Source organism: Portunus trituberculatus, chromosome 38, assembly GCF_017591435.1.
Source record: "Portunus trituberculatus isolate SZX2019 chromosome 38, ASM1759143v1, whole genome shotgun sequence".
Lineage (NCBI taxonomy): Eukaryota > Metazoa > Arthropoda > Malacostraca > Decapoda > Portunidae > Portunus > Portunus trituberculatus.
This window is the reverse complement of record NC_059292.1, coordinates 8,127,494-8,137,493: the sequence shown is the minus strand read 5'-3', so window position 1 is coordinate 8,137,493 and position 10,000 is coordinate 8,127,494. Positions and strand designations below refer to the sequence as shown.

The following is a 10,000-nucleotide window of genomic DNA, read 5'->3' as shown; positions in this document are numbered from 1 at the left end:
ACCAGAATATTGTTTGATTAGCTTTGTCAGTGAGATGGCTAAACGACTGAAAGCCTGTTCAGTCATAAAGTTATGTTATGGCGGTTCCGTGACGCTTGGTGTGAAGTGATTGTTGTGTGATATACAGTATAAAAAAATATATATATATATATGATAAAATGGTATATTGTGGCTGAAAAGTTAAGCTGAATTATAAAGTGTTAAGGCGTCTCTTCTCGAGAACTTTTAACATGTAAAGACAATTACTGAAGTTTTCAGTTCAAGGTGATTTCATGTTTTGATTGATATTTTATGGTAGTTATTGTAAATTTTTGTGAGTTTTCATGCTTTGTGATGACTTAACAAGTGTTCTGCATCATTAGAGGCATAAAATAATATGTGGCCTTTGAAAATGTTTCATTAGGAAGTTTCTAAGTGTTTCAGTGCGCGACAGGGAGAGTAGGAAAAATTGTCGGAACACCTCAGCTATAACTACCACCTGAGGTGGAGCAAACCATGAGATTAATAGTTTCGCACCACCATTAGTGAGGTAGGTGACAAAGTAGGGATGAAATAGACCTGTCACATGTGGACCTCCGTCTGCTTCCCTCCCCCACCTCCACTCCCTTTTTCATCTTGTCCCTCAGGCCCCACCCCTCCTTATAGTTGTCATGGTTTCTCCTTATATTTGATAAAGTGTGCAAGTTTAATGTATGACTTTGCAGACACCACTGATTGTGAATGCTAATTCTGTCTGCAGTGTGTTATTTATTTCATAATACAACGCGAAACTCTGTTCCTTCCATGAAGCACAACCATGACTGACAGTAATGAGTACGAAACGTAGATGTGAAATCTGGTTATTCGAGTTCAGATACTTGTGAAGATAATTATGGTAAAGATTGCTGTATGTGGTAGTGGTAGTGGTGGTGGTGTCAAGAGGGAGACATCAATGAGGAGAGAAGGTAGATGTAATGGTCACGTTTAATTAAAAGGCGGTGTTGTAAAAGTTTTAGGAAACCAAGAGATCTGCAAAGCCAAGACAACTCTTGACAATTAACTATACTAAAACAACTTAAGAATGCTTCGTGTCGCGGTATTTTTCACGGCCTCCCAGCACAATGATTACAAATATACCTCGACATACTGAGTATGTGTTAGTAAGTGTCTGCTATCAGGAAACATGGAGCTTCTCATGTTGATTCACATGTGTACATACATAACGAATAGACATTATTACTCCATCTTCGAGCTGACTTCGGATCGCACGTTTCAAACATACCTACATCTTAGCGCCCATGCACCAACCACGTTATAGCTACTGCAAGCGCATGACGGCATGCTTGAACTTAAAAAAAAAAACGCTATCTTTAGTTCACAAAATAATTATTGAAAAAAAAAGATGTTTTTCGGTCACATCCTCTCTCTCCTATTGGTGATGACCCCCACCCCCCATGTATGAAATAGGCGGGGCTAACCAGGGACCCAGTCCCGGATAGGAGGAACGGTCCGGGGGACTGGGAGCAGAGAAGCTCTCAGTCTCAAGGTGAATCCAAGAGCCATAGGAAGCGACAGTGACATTTTCATCGACTGTACCTACGCAACTGCATTGTACAACTACGTAAGTGTTGTCTATATTCCTTAGTGCTGTTTGAACATTTCTTGTGTTGTGCTGCTAACAAGAGCGCGTACTTATTCAGTTTTACTGTTAATCGTTATGATTTGCTGGCTTCGACGGCACTGATCAAAGATGAGTGAGTGAAATAAGAGCTCATGTCGGAAAACGACAATCGGTTATGCGTGAAGGAGTAACGATGAGAACCATTCGGCAGTTTTTCGGTCGCTGGGGAAGACCGAGGAGGGGAAATCATCAACATTATACTTCCCCCCCCCCCCGCTCCCGCCATGTCTTCCACTCGTTACACTCAATTCCATAGGCTTTATAAATTCAACAATACAGTTTGATTTATTTATTAAAAAAGGTTTTCCCTAATTTTTGTTACATTAACTGTACAAACACAACCGCTCCCTCACCAGCCGTCTTGTTATTATCCAATCACCGCGTCTTGATGGTGCAAATCACGAGACATCAGAGGAATGAGAACCGAGACGGCGTGGTTTGGGCTGCAGCTTGAAGTCTGACTGGGATTCACTCGACCACCAGCTGTAACAGTGAAGGCACTCGTTACTATTATGCTGGACACACACACACACACACACACACACACACACACACACACACACACACACACACACACACACACACACACACACACACACACACACACACACACACACACACACACACACACACACACACACACACACACACACACACACACACACACACACACACACACACACACACACACACACACGCACGCACACGCACACACACACACACACACACACACACACACACACACGCACACACACACACACACACACACACACACACACATAGTACCATTTTAACACACACGACCATTCCTGGAAAAAAAAGAAAGAAAAATGAGACCCGCCACAGAAATGTAAATTTCAAATATAAATAATCTATCTGAGAATAAAGTGAAACGTGAGACCAACAATATTAGAGTTGTTTATACACGAATTCACTTTTGACCTATGCCTTTCATTTATCTTCGGCCTTACTTAGATTTACTACCTAACCCCCCCAGTTACCTCACGTGTCATGTTTCATTCATGTGCTCATTCATATAGTGAGGGAGGAAGGATGGGTGCAGTGTGAAGGAGATAATTGTGCGCGATGTTATTAAGTCATACTATTATATGAATGATGCTCTTTAGGCATTATACGCTTTCTTTCTGGTTTTAGCTTTTCAGTAGAAGTCAGTAGAACGCTTTAGAAGAACAATTTATAAAAAGGGATGAAACATGAGCATGAAAAAGTACGTTGCCGAGACTACCACCTGTAGACCTGCTGGCTTTCATGTAGTTCCTCTCACGTTAAACCTGGTACACACTCACCTGTCACACCTGCAAACCCAGCTTCTTTAGACAGTCTTGGTGGGCCTCCAGTAACGCCGCACAGTTCGTCTCCCCGTTCTCAGTTATGCTGAAAGAGAATAGTCGCGTGAGATTATACTTACACATATCTTTGGCTGGTGTGTGTGTGTGTGTGTGTGTGTGTGTGTGTGTGTGTGTGTGTGTGTGTGTGTGTGTTCCTCGTCATACACTGTTATTAAATAATCCTTTTTATAATACTGTAAAAAATGGATAGGTAGATAGCAATGGAAAGATTCTATCATTGCTGCTGCTAACGACCATTTGGCGTTATTCGCTACGCGGTGTCGTAGCCGTAGTGGATAAGGTGGTGAGGGTGAGATCGGGCAGAAGTCCACGCGAAGGTTCGAATCCCACCACGTACAGCCTTATAAACACGGTCATTTGTCGAGTGGTTTAAAGTTACCTACATGTCATCATAATACCCAGGTTCTAGGTGGTTACACCAAAGATGCGCTTGGGTGGTGATATGGTCCCTAATATGGGTACCACTATAGAATTGCCTGCGCCACTAATGGGCGGAAGCTTAAAAGCGCTTCCACATATACTCTTCAAGTATGCCTACAGGGGCTATAGGCCATAACATAAAAAAAAGGTTGTATATTATTTTCAAAATCAGTCGTGCACACTCTGACACATAAGATAAGACAGAGCAACAATGCCCGTCAGTGAGTGGTTCCCCAGAAGTCAGCAGTTAGCACTGTTCCTGTACAATATTGATGCGTTCTTCATGAGTAAAATTATGTCTCCCTCTTCCGCCTTTCTTTACCTTCATGTAATATGGGAAATCTCTGTTTGTGTGTGTGTGTGTGTGTGTGTGTGTGTGTGTGTGTGTTTTCACTTACCCTTATTACCTACAGTATGTGCGTACGCCCAGTGATACGCGGGTATCACTTTGGACAACACTGGTCTTAATCTTGGTGGCCTTTCATAGGTCTTATGGTCACATGTGTGGTGGGCAGCCACGATGCGTGGGCATATTATATGAAAGAGGAATGATACCAAGGCGTTTATGTAAATAGTACTAAGTACTTTCAATGTACAGCTGGGCTGGTAATGGTTTGGGAGGGATGTAAGGGGGAGTGGAGTAGGGGGCGGCAGCGGACCAATAGCTTGTTGGTTTCATATTCTTGACGTCATGCCGACTCCTCCCATCATACCTACACGGTTACACTACTGTCTTGAGAGAGAGAGAGAGAGAGAGAGAGAGAGAGAGAGAGAGGAGGAGGAGGAGGAGGAGGAGGAGGAGGAGGAGGAGGAGGAGGAGGAGGAGGAGGAGGAGGAGGAGGAGGAGGAGGGGTTTGTGAAGTCACACACACACACACACACACACACACAGTACTGTGTGGTCAGTAAATATTATACACACATGCAACCACATGTTTAATTACTGTTCAATTACTGAATCGCGCGCGCGCGCTCCCGTATATGTGTGTGTGTGTGTGTGTGTGTGTGTGTGTGTGTGTGTGTGTGTGAGTAGTAGTAGTAGTAGTAGTAGTAGTAGTAGTAGTAGTAATAGTAGTTATTGTTGTTGTTGTTGAAATAAAAAAAACTTTAGTTTTCAGTTCATGTATGCGTGTGTGAACGATTTTAAAATGCTAGGTATCCATACGATATCATACCCGTTAACGAATTATGAAAAGGGAGAGCATACACCCACTCGGTAATGCAACAGCAGAAGTCACACACAAACTTTGAGGTGTCTGACAAGGTTACCTATTCAAGAATAATGAATAATAATAATGCTATATATATATATATATATATATATATATATATATATATATATATATATATATATATATATATATATATATATATATATATAATGGTATAGCAAGTGATAACCTCATCACTAACAAAATATTATATTGAATCATAATTGCTTTCATCCTGACACCGGGTGAAGCTGCATCGTGTGATAGAGGAATAGAGAAAAGATGCCATTGGAGAGGTTCATGATGGTGAATGTTCCGAGGTCGTTTCACAAGTAGCCGGGTGTCCTTATGTAACAGGGTCTGAGCGATACATGGTGGTGGCCGTGGCGACGACGGCAACGTCGATAAAACTCCCCCCTCTTTTTCAAGGCACACAACACCGTTTCTTTGGCATAGCACTCCTTTGACTGGTTCCCCAAGTGCATCTCTTAGCTATTCCGGTACAGCTCCACCGCAGCAAAATAGCGTGTAGTGTGGAGAGTCAATGCTATCGAAGCCGGGGAGCCAGAAGGAGCTTGTGAGATAGGGACGGGGAGGCAAGCCTGGCAACAAGGCTCAGTAACCTTCGCAGCAGCTGTGTACCTTGTCACCCCGATGTTCCACTGGTGCAGCCCTTACTATTTTATTTTGATCTTGTTGTACTTTGCCTAGGCTTATTCCTTTCCTATATCGACTAGCAATGGGCTTTTGAAAACACGACAGAGTAAACGGGAACTTATATAATAAACACAAAAACTCGTTGACCTCCAAGTGGATGGGAAAGGTCTCCGGCGCTCGATGAGGACTGCTTCCTGAAGTGCACACACACACACACACACACACACGTACGTGTCGCTGATATATGGAAGGTGTATTACGCAAGACCTCTTAAAACTGCTGACGACTGAACCCCATCTTTTTTCGTTCCTTCACGGTGTCTCGTCGCGATACGCCCGTTGGCACCCCGCCCTCACGTAACCTAAAAGGCACCCCCCAAAAGTACCGGCTGGCTGGCGCCAAGTGGAATAATGTAGCGTGCCAAGAAGGGAAAATCGTAGGTCTTGCTCCCGGTGTGCAGCGGTCGGGGCATATAATACAGTACATCATGACACACCACTCTACTCACTAGAGAATTTTCGTCGTTGATTTGCGCCTAATGCCCATATTCCTTGAGCTGCATTGTTGCCATTGCTTTGAACTCAACAAATATACTATTGCAATTGACTATGTTTAATTTCCAATAATATATTTATCTTGAGAATTGTGAGTAACTTGTCAGTTTTTCTAATGAGACCCATTGCAAAGACTGGAAGTTCTTGGTGTTGTAAAAGATGTTATGTCGCGAGCACACGTGTGTTCTTACCACTGTTGAAGGGCAGTGTTAGTCTCTGGACAGGAAGGAGCATCACCCTCGGCGGGGGCAGGGGTGGTCGGCTGTTCGTCAGACATTCTGCAAAGAGGAATATTGTGATGCACATATACGAGAGAGAGAGAGAGAGAGAGAGAGAGAGAGAGAGAGAGAGAGAGAGAGAGAGAGAGAGAGAGAGTCTGTGTTCAGTAAGGGGCAAGGCAACAACAGCTATAGTTATAAATAAAAGAATTAAAAATATATTTATCGGAGAGGGGAAAACTTAAAACAAGAGAGAGTTTAGTTCTCGCAATGGTATGATGCACTTCTCAAAAGATTCCAAGGCTTAAGAAAATGGTAAATTCAAGATAACAATTCCAATAAAGATGAATAAAAAATAAATTAAAATAAAGTTTTAAGGTAGCTCAAGACGAGTGGAAAATCGTATCATTGTTGGATGGTGGAGAAAATCTGTAAGTGAAGAGAAATCTTAAGACAAGTAGAAGCTATAGTGACAGTTTTGTAGGCTTGAAGGTTGGAGACTCGAAGAACAATAGAAATGGAGACGTACAACTAAACATCAATCATGAGAGCATATTCACAACTACACAACAATAATATCTTGAGTCATAGGATATCTGTTCATCAATCCGAAAGATCATATCCAGTAACGTGCTAGTCGTCACTTATTGAATTCCCCCGTTTCTTACCTTGCGTTGTATAATTGAACAGATATCACTCTTATCTTTGTGCAGCGATAACAAAGTGTGAAGAAATTAGGTCACAACACTCATACTACCATAGGTTTTATCTCAGGGAAGATTACGTAACGACACAGCCACACCGGCATCTCCAGCCTCTCTTAGTACGTACACCATGATAAAACTCTCGTGGCAAGTTATCTAACTTCGATCAGAGAGAGAGAGAGAGAGAGAGAGAGAGAGAGAGAGAGAGAGACGTGGAAGGCTAGAAGCGTGAGTGGGTGAGAGGGAGAGTGACAAGTGTGTGAATGAGTTGCTCAATGTGTTGTCTACAGAGGTCAGACAGAACTGGTTTTTAGGGTGGCACAAGGACAGGGAGCCGGGGTGTCACACGTGGTGCTCGGGTGTAACGAAGGTGTGCAACGTGACACCTCTTGAGAACCACTATCTCTTTCACCTGTTTGTTTCTCTTCGTCTGCGTACTCACTCTCTCTCTCTCTCTCTCTCTCTCTCCTTGCCAACAAGCTCCCTCAAGGTCACTCTATCAAGTTATGCACCCTGCCACGCGCTACCACACTTCCTGTCCACGAATTCAGGAAGGCCGCTCGGTAGTTCCCCAGCAGGCTTAACTGGTGAAAAGAATGTTATTAAAGCCAGTAGGTGGCAGGCACATTTCTCCTAATGGGGCACTTTTTTGTGTGTCGCCTTCAAGGAGCGAGTTCCACGGGAAGTTATATAACTTTGTCGGCCGGCTTACAACCTCACTTTCATCATGGTTCAGAATTAAGGACGTGAGGGGAGCTATGTGAATCCAATATGCATACTCATGTCAGTTCCTCTGGTGCTTTGTCGTTGTTACCATTATGATTTATTTATCATTATTATTATTATTATTATTATTGTTGTTGTTGTTGTTGTTGTTATCATTCAATCATGCATGGAATATTTCTTTTTTACGATATCATTACTCACTAAAACCTATCATAAACAAGTAGATGCGTGCGTCATTCATCTTGAGTGTTTCAGGATTCTTTGTTCTAGCTCTGTTTTCAGGTCTATGTAGATAGACTCTAGAAAAAACTGCCATCAAAAATTATTTCTAGGAAGATTTTTCTTTTCCAACTCTAATTGAATTAGCACGTGTAAGTAGACTCTTTTTGAACGACAACGAAGGATCTAATGGGGAGGTCTATTTCCAGGCATGGACACCCCCCATTGCATGATCACATTGCCAAGGTTAAAAGATAACCGGTTCCCATATGCTAATCAAAACTCACCGCGAAATACAGGTGTTAGCGTAAATTTGTTCCAAAACAAAGCGAAAAGTTAAAATTCTTTTATTCTACAATTGAAACCGTTATCTGGCCATCTACGCAACTGCAAGGCAATAAAACAAGAGCTATTGAATAAATTCAGAACTTGAATTCTTGCTTATAGTTTTGTTTCAGAGAGAGAGAGAGAGAGAGAGAGAGAGAGAGAGAGCTACTGTATATTTTGCTAAAGTATTTAATTTAGAATCTCTCTCTCTCTCTCTCTCTCTCTCTCTCTCTCTGGGTGTTTTCTATCCCCATTGACAGGCATAATCCTCTTTACATTAACACTACTTATGTGATAGTCCTTTAGGAAACTTGTAACCTTAAAAGTATGTTACCTATGTAAAAAGTAAAAATAAAACAACGAATTGTACAATAATGCAGTTCCAATAAAGTCTCGTGTACTCAAACACCACTCATATGTATATTGAACGTATATTGAACGTTACAGTTACATCGTAGTACGAAACTAGCTACTCCGTAGTGATGGTAAACCAGGGATCAGGATGTGAGAGGCCACGTTACCTGAGTGTTTGTCGGAGGCCGGCGGATCTGCGTGTGTCTGCCGTCTGGCAGTGAGGGTTTACAGTCCCTTTCTTTTCTTATGCCACGCCCACGCATGTGACGTCACTAGTTTTTGTCCCGCCCCTTCATCAAGTGTGTTATATAATGTATCCTCCATACAGGATATAGGTCGATTCCTCACCTCCTGCAGCTTACTTGTTTAGTCACTAGCTTATTTGAATTAGTGTCTTTTTTAATTCAGTGTAGCTACGCTATACGAATCCATACCTTTGAGAAAAAAAATAAAAAGATGCATAGATTTCCTTTCCTCATTTTATGTTGTCTTCTGACATTTCCTTCACATATTTTGTACATTCATATATCATATAACATTATCATGTCTTTTCTCATTTCTGTGCTGTAGTAGTAGAATACCCATGCTAATTTTGCTTCAAATTTAGAAAATAGGTACTGTATATTAATTGTACCTTTTCATTGGCTATTTCTCAATTTTGATCATGCGCACTATATGTGTAATCTGGTGTTTTCTTCATATGCTTATATTCTACGATTTTTGGACAGACATTTGAAATCTTATCTTTCATTGGTCAGTTGGGACGCACAGTTTTCAGACCTTATTTTCTTTTAATTTGTTACTTTTCAAAAAAAATTCTTAGATTATTTGGCTACTGTGCATAATAAAAGTATTAAGGTACAATAGTACAGGACCTGATAAAGCAGTTTGCCAACCTATATTTCTAATTAAGTGACATCTGTCATTCTTTCAGGGCAGCTGCCATTGACTAAACTGCTTCTGTGACGGCTATCTTAAGTCGCCTTCTTCCTCTCCCACATCCACATCCTCCTTTCCGTCCGTCACTTTTCTTCATTCTCATTCTTCCTTCACCGTCGTCTCTCACACACACCGCGTAGTGCAGTGGTTAGGACGCTCGGTTCACAATCGAGAGTGTCCGGGTTCGAGTCACGGGAAGTGGCGAGGCAAATGGGCAAAAAACTTAGTGTGTAGCCCTGTTCACCTAGCAGTAAATAGGTACGAGATGTAACGCAGGGTTGTGGCCTCGCTTTCCTGGTGTGTGGAGTGTGTTGTGGTCTCAGTCCTACCCTAAGATCGGTCTACTATGTTCTTATGTTCTCTGAGCTCGCTCCGTAATGGGGAAGGCTGGCTGGGTGACCAGCAGACGACCGTGGTGAATGCGCGCGCGCGCACACACACACACACACACACACACACACACACACACACACACACACACACACACCCACCTACCTTGGAGTTTGGAGCAATGAAGAGTGACGGTGAGAGGGCAGCATATACTTTGGATTTACGGATTACATAGTTACTGGAGAGCAAAGCAAAGATTAAAGATACAAGAAGCTGTCCTACCGTTACACTGCTGGGATCAGTATTTAATT

The 10,000-nt window shown here is 42.2% G+C and overlaps 1 protein-coding gene and 1 long non-coding RNA gene across 6 annotated transcripts in view; one reads left to right on the top strand and one right to left on the bottom strand.

The window, feature by feature from the left end:
- LOC123514609 overlaps positions 1-10,000 on the top strand; it is a 71,114-nt gene that overhangs the window by 988 nt on the left and 60,126 nt on the right. Inside the window, exon 1 of one of the 4 annotated variants that reach the window (XM_045272579.1) lies at positions 1,445-1,600. The exons of 2 other annotated variants lie outside the window; for them this stretch is intronic. The gene's annotated coding sequence lies outside the window, so the exon portion shown is untranslated. Of the gene's footprint in view, positions 1-1,444; positions 1,601-10,000 lie in introns of those variants that run through there. One more of the 4 variants, XM_045272580.1, reaches the window with a different exon arrangement.
- On the bottom strand, positions 1,935-8,660 carry LOC123514624. Of its 2 annotated transcripts, none has more exons than XR_006677648.1 (4): positions 8,588-8,660; positions 6,064-6,150; positions 2,968-3,055; positions 1,935-2,143 (listed from the first exon to the last, which is right to left on the bottom strand). It is a non-coding gene; the product is annotated as an uncharacterized LOC123514624 (long non-coding RNA). The 2 variants fall into 2 exon arrangements; XR_006677649.1 differs by lacking the exon at positions 8,588-8,660 and adding an exon at positions 6,759-6,829.